Source organism: Trachemys scripta, chromosome 3, assembly GCF_013100865.1.
Source record: "Trachemys scripta elegans isolate TJP31775 chromosome 3, CAS_Tse_1.0, whole genome shotgun sequence".
Classification (NCBI taxonomy): domain Eukaryota; kingdom Metazoa; phylum Chordata; order Testudines; family Emydidae; genus Trachemys; species Trachemys scripta.
In genome coordinates this window covers 62695330-62708843 of record NC_048300.1, presented here as the reverse complement: position 1 = coordinate 62708843, position 13514 = coordinate 62695330, and the positions used below count along the sequence as shown (strand labels likewise).

Here is a 13514-nt window from a genome sequence, read left to right as displayed (position 1 = left end):
ATGACTGGAAACGCCACAAGAAGCTCAGTGTTTCCTGCCCCTTTAGTGGGTTATTCCCATGGAAGTAATTATTGAGCTTTAAGGTAATATTGTCTTGGTCAATATTTGCTCTTCAGGTTAATAAATAGTAATTCCACTTGAGGTGAAGAAACCCAGTCTCTTCTTACCTCATACTAAAGGAATTTTGAGAAGTGCCCCACATATAAAATGTCACTCTGGTAACTGTGCCCTTTGGAGCATCATGGAGGAACTGGCACAACTTCACAGGGATTAAAAAGGATCGTGAAGTTTAGTTTGTTTACGAACTGAATTACTATTGTAGTCTGGTTTTTGTGGTACCTTTCAGCACACTGCTATAATAAGTGGCATTTGCATTTTCATTTCCAGTTCACCTTTAAGAGACTGTGCCTTTGGAAATGAACTTCCCTCTTTGTTAATCTTGCAGAGCTTGATTTATTCTAAATAGCAGCATAATTTAAAATTGGATATAAATAATATGCCAGTTTACAGTTCCAAGTTTGCAAACATTACCAGGCATATTGCCAGATCCAAAGCCCATGGAAGTCAGAGAGTCTTTCCATTGACTTCAGTTGGCTTGGCTCAAGATCACAGTATTTAGCTACCATGATTAGTCCACTGCAGTAAACAGTACACCCACTAGTTAGGCTTTCCAGGACCGGACTTCAAACTAGTAACTATTAACTTTCACATTCATCTATCTTGCATACATTGCAATTTAAAAGCATGGGAGCCCCTGCAACTTGGCCCCCTTGTTTTTGGTGGGGCGGGGTCAGGAATGGAAGCTGTGGCCAGTCACCAAATATTCCAGAAATATTATTTGCAGAAGGGTCTGTATTCTGAAAGACTGCACTCTGTATTCCTGGAAATCTGTCCTATTATTCATCAATGCCTGTGGTATTTCACAACTTGGAAACACATACCCATATAGAGTAGGTATTATTAACCAATATGAAACTACTGCAAGATGTCATGAATCAGAACTTACTGGCCATCCTCACGAAAGACTTCATAAATTCGGACTCATTTTCAAAACAAACACTATACAGTGGAGAGCAGAGACAAACTAAGGTGAATCTAAAAACTTAGGCCTAACAGAAATGGGGTCTTCCCCCAGGTACAGACTTCTCCAACCATGCCCAATGGACGTTTTCAAAACTATAGAATTCTTTTATTCTTGTATTCACATCTCCTGAGGGAAATGATCCTGCCCTGAGTAAGGACTGCAGGAGTTGATTCATTGTAAGTAAACTCAGAATAAGAAACTTTCCTCTTCTGAAAAAATCCTCTAGGGAATTGAGTGAAATCTTCTCTGTAATTTTCTTTTTCAGTGATGCATCTTTCACTTCGAGTTGTAGAAGGCATGAGGATGTTGCCACTCTTTTAGCCAACACCAAACAACCTGACAGTATAGGATACATTTCTAAAACATCTGCCAATGTGACATATGTAAAACTGGCATGATCAGCATGATAAATCCCAAGGGCACATAGCCTCCTTGTAAATCGAGCATCACCCGCATCCATGTCTGGCTTGGTCCTTAAGATGTTCTGACTGGATATTCCATTTTTGTCCATCACTGGCGATCTCATCATATCACCAAAGCTTTTGGCATTCAAATGATCACTGGCCATGTAGTGGCATTCCTTGGCAAACTTGCTTCGTAATTAGTTGGTCTTCCATCCTAATAATATGTCCATATCAAGAAAGCTGCTGAAACAAAACCAGTACCGACGAAGGCGGTTGCTGATCTTGTCCTGCCACTTAATTAGTAAAACTGGTAGTTGCACACGACTAGAAATACAATACCTCTTTCAAAAATGACTAAGTTAACACAAACAAGGTACCTTTTTAGTTCATGCCAGCAGCATTTGCATGGGGGAGTTACTAGCATGGTGTGCAGTGTGCACAACAATTTGCGTCCCTATAGTCCAAACTGCAGGGCCATGTAGACAACCGAAGCCTTAAGTCTTGTGGTCAATTAAGAAATGCTAGTTATGTCATTCAGCAGCATGACTAATGTTTAAATATTAATACAAATCTCTTTCTTCACTAAAATATGTGGTCTTGTAATACTGGATTACTAAAGAGGACACTTGCAACAAATGACTTCTCTAAAGATATGTGGGGTTTTGAAATATCCGGTGACTCTCCAAATCTCCAGTCCTGTACTGTGAGGATCTGAGCATGACCTGTAAGTCTTATGCAGGCAAAACTCCCATTGACTTCAGTGGGGCCTTTCCCATCTTGGGGCTTGTCTACACTAAAGCTTTTTACCTCCAGTTGATTAATTGCTGATTAACTATAGGTATTTAACACATTTGTAAAGACTAGGCTGAACAGTTTCCAAATGTTTGTTCCAGGATATGATCTGTGTGTGGGTATTTTGTACTTTTGAATGGAAGCTTAGATTCTGCAGATGGTGATGCTCTTGTCTGGGAAAAACTTCCTATTCCCCCTAGGTAAATGGATTTCCCCCCTTCCCCCATGCTACCTCGTCATCATCTATGCAACTTAAACAGTATGTGATTAAAATACTGATCATCACAATACTTAGCCAGATAGAAGGTACATCTTCATTATGTACCAGAAATACTGGTAAAAACATAACAGTAACCAGTGTGTACATTACAAACAAATCACTATGGAAAACTGATACTTATGATAAGGGTTTCTGATTGCTGGTGTTAACGCTGTCTGAAATTCACTGTTGATTTTAGTAGATGGACTCAATGTCAAGCTATATATTACAATTTTATCAGTTAAAAACATTAAAAATGTTCAGAGCATTTTTCCTCCAAATTTTTTCCCCTGTAATCACTTTCAGTCCAGTGAATGCTCTCTCGACACACAAAAAAGCTATATGATGCAAAAATGCAATCTCTAGCAGTATTCTTAGGTCAGAGCAACACCATGCTCTGAGTGTCTCTAGCCTCTGCTTGCCAGAAGCTGGGAGTGGATGACAGGGGATGGATCACTGGACGATTGCCTGTTCTGTTAATTCCCTCTCAAGCATCTGGTACTGGCCACTGTCAGAAGACAGGATACTGAGCTAGGTGTACCATTGGTCTGACCCAGTATGGCCATCCTTATGTTCTTGCCCATGAATATGGGGACATAATCGAACAGAAAAGCTGAAAACAAATTAAATTCCAAACAGTTCTTTTCAGTGCTTTTATTTATTAAAACGAGCAGTGAAATATTGCAAGTTAGTTTTATCACTTTTATTGGTTTCAACCTAAAACTTAAAATGCTTTTTATAATATTCATAGGACTATAGTACAGAAAGGTAACTTTCTTTCTTTCTGCATTTTAGTTAGAGGATCTGTTGACATCAATGGAGAAAATACACAGAACCCTGGTTGAGCACATGTTTGTGACCAAAGTTGTATTACACTGATTGGAAGATTATTTTCCCCTTTCAGTGTATTGTCACAGCTGTTGGAGGAATACAAGTTATGATTCAATAAGCACTATAATAAGTCAAAGAGCATTTTAGCAAAAGATACAGAGACCTGATTCTGATTTTACACCCGTTTTTCATTAGTGTAACTCTGGTGACCAAGTTATTCCTGATTTTATACCAATATGAGATTAGAATCAGACCTACAACACTTAGGGCATGATCCACAGCTCACTGAAAACAATGGGAGATCTTTAAATTGTTTGCATGGGTTTTGGAGTAGGCCATTAGGGTATGTCGTAACTTCAGGGAACTTGTATGATTGACACCCATATGGGAGACCTGGGTCAGCCTAACTTGGGTGTGGACAGCCAAAATGCAAAGCCATACTTGAGCGCATCCGTATTTGTGTAAGGTGCTAGAACTTCTGGGGGCACATACCATCGTTCCTAGCGCTACAATAAACTCTGCCAATTTGAATTCTTTTGCCGCGTCTCATGGGACAACTTGTCTGTCCTTTCTGGGCCCCTGTGAGGACGTGCTCTTAGCCCACCAAGGCAGTAAAGTAAACTCTTTCTGGATTGGCACAGTCTAGATTCTTGGTTTCAGCCTCTGTTCCAGCCAGTGGCAAGGGCTGGATCCAACTCAGAAGGATGACCTGTTCCAGCAGTTGGCATTAATGCAATTCTTATTTCAGAAACATTAGGTCAATGCAGGTCACGACACACAGTGGAGGGCATTTTGGCACTGGTCTGTTCTGAGAAGGCATACCTTGCTAAGAGGATTCTGCAGGATGCATGCAGACATGGAGAAGTGGAGACAGCTAATGCAGGTTCAATAGCTGTGGGATCCCCCTACACTGACCAGAAGCTCTGGAGTAGGACCACAAGCAAAGGGTGGTGGGATTACATCATGCAGAAGTGGGAGAAATCAGCAGTGGCTTCAGAACATCCATGTGAGGAAGGCCACATTCCTGAGGCAGTTGGAGGAGATTGCCCCTTCACTTCTTCATTGAAGACAGGACCTTAGAGAAGCTGCAAAGAAAACTGAAGATCTTTCAGTCCATTTAATAAAGTATTTACCATTCCTGTCAGAAGGCAGGTGAAATAATGACAATGGAACAAAAACTTAGGGTCAGATTTTGGTAGGTCCTGACCTGCACAGCTGCTAGGCATGATCTCATACTGGAGTGCAGATGCTGCCCCACCACACCACACCCCAATGCTTCCATGGCTACCTGAAAGGATGAGGGAAGACAATGGGGAGACCACAACCCTGCTACCCTGTATACTGGTCAGCTGAGGTATGGTGAAGGTGTTAACAGGCAACGTTGAGGGAACACAACCCATTGCTAGGGTGGCAAGACAACAGCTGCAACATGTGCTTCCTAGGACACCCCAGGGGGAATTCTGGCTGACTCAGAAAAACTGAGCTCGTTAAGACAGAATTTTGCATTCATCTGCATTGAATAAAACATAAGAAGTTGTCCAAACTTGGCTCATGCTGCTGTTTGCAATGGGGTTTCATACAAGTGAAATATAGGGCACAGCACTGTCTTAGGTAAGTGGTAATCGTCTGAGGAATGTATTTGTGAAATCTAGACTCAGGACTGAGATCTGGGTTAGTACCTTCGCTTTATCCTCTGTGAACTCCCATTTTCAATAAGTAGAGGTCATGTAAAATGACTACCAGCCCAAGTCCACACCCAGCAGACTGCAGCATTTCCTAATTAGGTTATATTCAATCTTTATAATGTGCTAGTAATAGATGTGATACTGCAGTGTAATCTCCACTGATATTATTCACTTCCCAGGAATGTACAGCTGAAGCTGCTCTGCTGGCTCGGACTGAAAACAATGGGTGTGCAGCTGACAAATAAAGTAGCTGTTTTACATTCCCTGAGCTATTCTGATTCTATTGTTTAAGTGATGTCTGCGGAACAGGTACTCGCATTAGAAAACCAAGCACAATCACAATTTTGTTGATGTGGCAGCTATTTCTGAATCTTATTAAAGCTTGTTAGTGCTTTTCCCATGCAATGAAAAACTGGACTTGCCTGTTGTAATATTGCCTGGCAGTTATGAATGGTTTCAACTCACATTTTATACTTAAAAAAATGAGCTCATACTATATAATTGCAGGCTAGCCCCAAGAATATTTTTATTCAGTATCGTCAGACTCTACATCAAAGATGGCAAAGAGCCTGATCCTTCAAGATGCTGAGTGATCTCAATTCCCACTGTAATCAAATGGAGTGAAGGGTACTTGGCAACTTCCAGGATTAGCCCCTAATGTTTAAAGCTGATGGCAATTTTTGTATGGAGCAAGACAACAAATGAGGAGAATGTTCCAGTTAGAATTTGGCTTTCTTCTTGTTTATAAGCTTAGCAGTTTTCATCAATATTACGATATTTATTCTATGTCTTGCCCATACACTCCATGTGCACTTCTTAACAATTGCCATATCCCTTACCCACAAATTAACATTTTATTTTTCTCCTTCAAAGCTTACCAGACAATAACCATTAATTGTCTTTACTAAAAACAAAAGCTTATTGAGTTGAATCTGTTGGTTTAATATATACAGTGACCTTGATTCCTTCCCCAGCTGGCACGAGCATATTCAGTTTGCATCTCTCTTCCAAGTGCACTGCAGAGAAAGGCCGTTTGAGCTTGCTATTGGAGATCCAAAGGCTGCCTGTGGATGTGGATGAATTAGCACATACCATGGCCAGCTTAACCATGCTCCTGCCCCAGTCAACACCATCCAGTTTTGGGGCAGTGCTTGCTATTAAAGTGACCCAGTGGAGCAGGGATCAAGGGCCTCTGAAGGTCCACTTACTGACATTGAGGCCCTAGATATAATAGCAAAAGCCAGAGTAACAGGGCAAAATCTTGCACAGCACTTGTATATCAATATGTTATGAATCAGACATCATAAATAAGGTGAACATCGCTAAAAACAAAACCATCCCCTTTCAAACGAGGGGTGAATTAGTCTTTCTCTCTCGCACATCTGTAGTATTAACACTGAAGAGGATGATCACGTTCAAGCTAAACAAGAAACTCTGGACATCAGAAATAACAGTATCAGATTCTAAAAAATGGGTTCCAATTATTATAAAAAGACTTTCAATATTGTTCTCTACATATTCTGTTAAATATCCCAGTGGGAGACTTTTGGTCAAAGCTAACCACATTTCTTTGGACTTTCTTCTTTTAATGATTTCAGCGATATAAAGAATTTAGATGAAAAGCAGAAGTATTTTCTCTTTTTTTTTTTTTTTTTTTTTTTTAAAATCAGTAGAAAAGATCCACTGCTCAGCCTGCTAGTGATTTTATTTATAGAAATTCCCAAAGTGGCAGTTACTGAAATAATCTGTGGCCAACAGGCTAAAGAAAACTTTAAAAATTTCAAAAAAGTCTCCTTCCAAGAACTGTATAATCACTTCCATGAAAATGTGTTATGTAGCCTCTGGGCACTGTATTGACGTGGTATGAACAAATGGTGAGAGAAGGCGAATTACTGGAGATCTATGTACCTTCAGTAATCCACTTGGATTGTAAAAAGGTGGGAGGAGAAATAATCAAACATATTACTATATATTATCCAGCAAATGTATTCCAGAATGCAACTTTTGAGTGCACTGTGCACAGTATTAAATGGCTTTTGAAAAATATTGTAGGCCTGGAGTGCAACTTCCTTATTTATGACCAAAGCTTTTTTTTTTTTGAAAAGCATTTACATTCTGTTTAAACTCTCAACTTCTTTTGAGTTTACACTGTGCGCTGCACCGCTGTAGTGTAGACAGTTGCTACAGTGACAGACAGGTTTTTTTCATCACTGTAGTTAATCCATCCCCTCAAGAGGCAGGAACTAGGTTGATGGAAGAATTCTTCCATTGACCAAGCATTGTCTATACTAGGATTTAGATTGGTTTAACTACATCTCTTGGGATGTGCATTTTTGACACACGAGCAACGTAGCTAGGTCAACCCAAGTTTTTTAGGTGTAGATAGGTGTAAAGGGGTATACTTTAATGACCATAAAGCCCTTGTACATGCCTTGTCAGTTTCAAAGCCATAAATTGACAATTTAAAAACACAAAGGAATCAGTTTGCAAATTACATTTAAGTTCTGTATCAGAGGGGTAGCCGTGTTAGTCTGAAATCTGTAAAAAAAAAAAAAGCAACAGAGGGTCCTGTGGCACCTTTGAGACTAACAGAAGTACTGGGAGCTTAAGCTTTCGTGGGTAAGAACCTCACTTCTTCAGATGCCAGAGTGAAATAAATGCTAAAGTGCCATTGACTTCAATGGGGCACATATAAATCCATTCTAATTGCCATATGACATACTAGAAGTGGGATTTAAGTTAGGGTGACCAGACAGCAAGTGTGAAAAATCGGTGTGGGGGGTAATAGGAGCCTATATAAGAAAAAGACCCCAAAATCGGGACTGCCCCTATAAAACCAGGACATCTGGTCACCCTAATTTAAGTACTGATCTGAATTGGGACTAGTATGCCTAATGTCAATTAGGAACTTTAACTAAGACCAATCTTTCAACTCCAGCACAAGTTCCTACCTATGAAAGCTTTAAATTATAGAGAGAAAGCATAAATCCTTGGTTGGAATGGGACAGGCATTTCCACTCCTACTTTGCAATCCATTTATAAGTAGCTGTATGTTATTATACAGTGTTAATGTTGAGATTTTAATTACACGGGAATTGAGAAACTAGGAATTCAGGTTCCCCTAGCAACCTTGATTCTTCTTCTGATGTGTATATCCTACAGTAGGGGGAAAATGCATTTTCTATTAAACTACTCCTCCAGTAAGACAATACAAACAAGTTGAATTGTGTATTTTATGTTTAAACTGTTTTTCTATAAGCTTATATACATCTGAGCAGGACTTTTTTGCACTATTAATCCTTTATTTCTTTATAATACGATCTAAGCAGTATTACTACTTATATATCTCTATAGTTGTGCCTGGCACATTACAGGATAGATAAAAGATTCCCCATCATGAAGAGCTAACAATTTAACTCTACAATCAGGAAGATACTGGAATGAATTGGGGAAAGGGAAAGATGACAGTAAGGATAAACATATAAGGAAAGTAGGATGAATGGGATTCCTAACAGAAATGGGCCCGAAGAAGGAGAGAGTTACTTCATGGACAAGCGGTGAGAGAATGATCCAAACTTTGGGGACAATATGAAAGACTGTATAGCTGAGAGATGGAGAAGAGAAAGGGAGCAGTAAGAGAAGAGGACTTGGACAAATGTGGTACAGGTCTGTCTCATCTTACGTGGGGGTTCCGCGGTTAGCGCGTAAAGCGAAAACCGCGTATAGCCAAAACCCCATTGAACTCAATGGCGGGCGAAATCGCCCACACTACAGGTATAGTATTAAAACTGTTGTTTTTCTCTTTTTGCCGACCGCGTAAAGTTGAAATTGCACATGTTAAATGCGTGTAAGATGTGACAGACCTGTATATCACAGGAGCAAAAGAACACTACGTCAGCGATATAGGTGAGAGTGAGCTTGTGCAGATCCTTGAAAGTGTGGATCTTGAATCAAATGATCAAAGAGACAAAAAGCCAGTGAAGGCATTCAAAGGGGCTGGGATGTGTCCATGACTGAAACAAATTTTTGCAGGAGCCCTTGTTAAATGTTGGCAGTCAAATGCATCTGTGTCTATTTGACTATCCAGTCCTCAAAAATGGTTGGTTGGATTTTCTTCAAACTACCACCGACACAAGTAGCATGACAAACTTGAACCCCAACGTTACCTTTAAGTGGCTTATAACAGGGTCTTTAGAATGAAAGCACAGTCTCAACAGTAGTCAGTTTAAAGACAGATAATGCATAAGTGCATTCTGGCAAATAAATAACAATCGCAAAGCCTGATGTGAACACTGCAGCAGTTAGAAAGGGACTCACAGAAGTAAGATTTAATAAAGGATTCTTTTTTTCCCTTTGGGGTGGGATGGAAATCCATTCCACCAAGAAACCTAACTGGCAACTCCTGTATCCCATAACAGTTGGGGTAATATTGAGCTAAGAAGAATATATATATTTTTTGTAAGTAGCATTACTTGGGGCCTGAAAGTACCAATTTGCTGCACAGGGAATACTTGTGTTTTTCAGACAGTGGGTCCCATTCGCCATTCTTCCGAAACTGTTCTCAGGGTGTGAATGTAGATGATGTGACAAAGACGACTTTAAGACAACTTTGTGGTACCCACAGTCTATGCCTGGACCCCTGTTTAAGTTGAGAGCAGCCCAGAAGCTGCTCTCAATTTATGTAGGCTGTTGGAGCAACTGAAATACTGCATGCTCTGGTCATGCCACTACTACTAAGGGCTGCCAGGGCATAGAGCCATTCCAATTCTCCAGCAGCAGTGGGACTATGCTCTAGTTCCAGCTGCTGAGTTGGTACTCTCATTGTAGCTGGGCAGCCCCACCACACAGAGAGTAGCAAGGGAAATAACTTCCTGCACAAAACTCCAAACTGTCAGCAGTCCAACTGAGGAAGCAAATTCACCTCCTGGGTGTGAAACCAAACATGGAGTGTGTTTGTCTAAACATTTAAAAAAATAATTATACACAAATGAAAACAGTAAGTGGAATGGAAAGCCCTTGAACTCACCAATAGCATTTCCTATCATGAATGCTATTATACACAAACTTTTATAACAAAATAACTCAACTTATTATAAACAAACATGAAAGCCTCCAGCCTCCCATGTATTCATCTCCGGAGAAGCACTTCGTAACAAATAATAGAGTTGTATTCTGCCCTATCTCTCTGTGGGCTGGAGTCAAAGAGCATGGGTTGATTCCAGTAAGGTCAATACAGCATTTGATGCCATTCAAGGCATCTTACAGATTCAGCCCCATTTAAATCAGAGGGAGTTTGGAGCAAATCACTACAGCAGGCCATTAAGATGGTGATAACTCAGACACCAGAACAATTCACAGTAACACGAGTATGAAAAGTGTGACAAGAACGTATTTTAAAAAGAAAAGTTTGGAAATTCAGTTATATACTGAAGACTAGTGTTTACCTCTTCAATCGATGAGAATCCATCACTGCAATTTTCCTTTAACAAGTGAAACCTGTTTTTCCCCCCTCCGGTACTTGCTGAAGGGGGTTTTATAAAGTTTTCCAAAAAAAAAAATTAACTTCAACTCTGAGTCTGTGAGACTTCATTTGAAAGGTGGTAGGGTTTTTTGAGGGAATTATGAAAATTGCAGGATTGGGACCTTAACTCTATGCATTATGTGTGGTTGGATGGCTGTGTCCACCCATAGCCCTCATAGGGCCTCTGTGAGGGTGCAGCAGTCCACCTGCATGTTGACCATTCCAAAATCAGGGCCACAGAGTGAAAATGCTTTCTCAGTCCTGTGACACTGTATTTATATAAACTGTAAAAGGAATTACTCCCAATCGCCCTGAAGTAAAGTGCTTAACAGCCACTGACAACAGAGGGGAGAAGTATACATACTGGGTATATATCTAGCATTTATACTTATAAAAATACCATGCATAATGAAAACTCTGTAAATATTTATAAAAATATCTTTGTGTAAGGTCTGTAACATATTTAATATTTTCAATCAATTCACATGCAGTGCTTGCGTGTTTGTGCCAAATGTAACATTTTGAAAAATGAACCTTTAGTAAAACTGTCAGAAGAGTTGTGTTAAGTTCAGGTAGCTGCCAACAATAACTTCTGGGAGGATATCATTGGAAGAAGCCAAACAATGCTGGGGTCTCTATCAGGATTAACTATGGCACTTGTAAAAATATTAACATCAGTTTAGTATTTATGGGCTTCCTATCCCATAACCTGCTGGACTGCCAACAACTATTTTCTTAGTTCTTTAACATTCTGTTTAAAGCATTTTCGCTTTCATCCAATAGATGGACAGTTTCCTTTTAAATCTGTAAAAAGCAACAGAGGGTCCTGTGGCATCTTTGAGACTAACAGAAGTACTGGGAGCATAAGCTTTCGTGGGTAAGAACCTCACTTCTTCAGATGCGCATCTGAAGAAGTGAGGTTCTTACCCACGAAAGCTTATGCTCCCAGTACTTCTGTTAGTCTCAAAGATGCCACAGGACCCTCTGTTGCTTTTTACAGATTCAGACTAACACGGCTACCCCTCTGATACTTTTAAATCTGGTGTTCAAAATGAGCTTGGTTGTGAGAACTCCTAACAAACACAGAAGTGTCTCTCTAAAGCATGTGTTTATATCTTTTGGGCATAGCAAAAGCCTGAGCTCTGTTGCCAATTCTTGCCATGTTTGGGGGTTTTCTCTTACAATCCCAGCTCCTGGAGTCAGAGCCGGCTTTAGGAAGTGCGGGGCCCGATTCGAACAGTTTTGACGGGACCCCGGCAAGGATGACTGAAAAAAGAAAAAACACGTAAAAAAACTTCTGGGGCTTGTACTCACCAGGCGGCACTCGTAGTCTTCGGCGGCTTGTCCTTCACTCGCTCCGGGTCTTTGGTGGCACTGAAGGACCTGCTGCTGAAGTGCTGCCAAAGACCCAGAGCGAGTGAAGGACCCGCCACTGAAGTGTCACCGAAGACCCGGAGCGCTGCCGGGTGAGTAAAAATTAAAAAAGGAGCCTCTAGCCAGCGAAGGGATTCTCGGCCACTTGCCCCCACCCCGGCAGCCCTGCCACTGGGCGCGGGGCCCGATTTGGGGGAATTGGTGGAATTGGCCTAAAGCCGGCCCTGCCTGGAGTCATGGCACTCCATGCAAAATCTCACCTCTCCTTTAAAACAAAACAGTCTCCACAGCCCTCCTAGTTGCAGAGAAAAACTTGCAATCATGAACTGTAAAGGATCGAAAAATGAGGAGGCAAATGGAAAGAACCCCAAATGTGGTTTCAAACTCATTTTCCCCAGCCAATCGTGATTTTTGGGGAGAGCTCTCCTGATTTCTTATTTTATTTATTTATTTTATTTTATTTAGGAATGCCTGACATTAGTGCAGATGCCGCTTTAACTAGGGAGCAGTTAGTGCCTCCATAATGCTGTGCGCAAACTAGCCATCAAGATATATAGTTTTAAAAATCAAGTGTGTCTTGAGTGTATTCCAGCCAGTCCTGGCCTGTGCCAGGTTTTCAGTTCAGCTGCAGTTGGCCTCACACCAGAGAACTGCCTAGCGCCCAAGCAAGCACGTGGGCTTAGCCCTGAGGGGTGCCGGTGTGAGCAGACACCCAGGCTCCAGAGGGAAGCGCTGGCCACACGCAGGACCTGCTGCAGACATCAGGCTTGCAACAGCCTGTGGATGCTGCTGCTGCTTTCTCGCCTGCAGCCTCTGGGGACGAGCAAGGAGCAGAGTAAGGCGTTTCCCATCCAATGCACCAGCCCAGAGGAGGGGGAGAGCACGCAGGGGAGGGAGCTGCCGGGTGACAGGCGGTCACAGGTGCTGCTGTTGCCTCTGAGTCACGGGAGAGGCGTCTCTGCGCCCCAACCAGCTGCTGCTCCCCCTCCCCCTCCTCAAGGCTGCTGCGGCTGCCAGCCCAGACAGAGCCAACTCCTCACAGGCGGCCTTGCTTGCAGGAGGAGCAGCCACCGAGCCGCGCAGCCGGGGGAAGGAGCAGACGCCCTGGGAAGCCTGTAAGTTGCTGCATACAAAGATCTGCGGCCCCAGCCCCTGCCCGTGCCTCCTGGCCTGGCAGGCAGGTGGTTTGCAGGCAGCGGGTGTTGTCTTTCCCTTGCATGATGTGGAGATTTCGTGTGTTGGGCTGCGAGCGGCGGAAGGGCGGGTTTATAAAGCCTAACCGCCGGGGAGCAGCACCCCCAAGGCGCGAGCGGGGCACAATTCTGCTCTCAGAGCTGCCTGCGGCATTGCCCCTCGGGTATCCGGCTTTCCCTGGGCATGTTCAGCGAGCACAGCCCTGTGCCCGGATCCGCCCCATGCAGCAGGACTCCAGTGTTCTGCTAGGGCTGTGCAGGGCGAGCCAGCTCTGCGCGCAGGGCTGCCCAGTGCAATGCGACTAGTGGTTCTGTTCTCCTTCCTCCGTGCAAAACAGGTACAATTCTGCTCCCACACAGAGCCACCCAGT

At 42.3% G+C, this 13514-nt stretch overlaps 1 protein-coding gene and 1 long non-coding RNA gene across 2 annotated transcripts in view; both read left to right on the top strand.

Annotated features, from left to right (window-relative positions):
* Positions 1-13514, top strand: part of LOC117874618 — a 126077-nt gene that overhangs the window by 67072 nt on the left and 45491 nt on the right. The window lies entirely within an intron of this gene.
* CDC42EP3 (CDC42 effector protein 3) overlaps positions 12899-13514 on the top strand; it is a 46104-nt gene continuing 45488 nt past the window's right edge. Inside the window, exon 1 of the mRNA XM_034764923.1 lies at positions 12899-13065. The gene's annotated coding sequence lies outside the window, so the exon portion shown is untranslated. The remainder of the gene's footprint in view (positions 13066-13514) is intronic.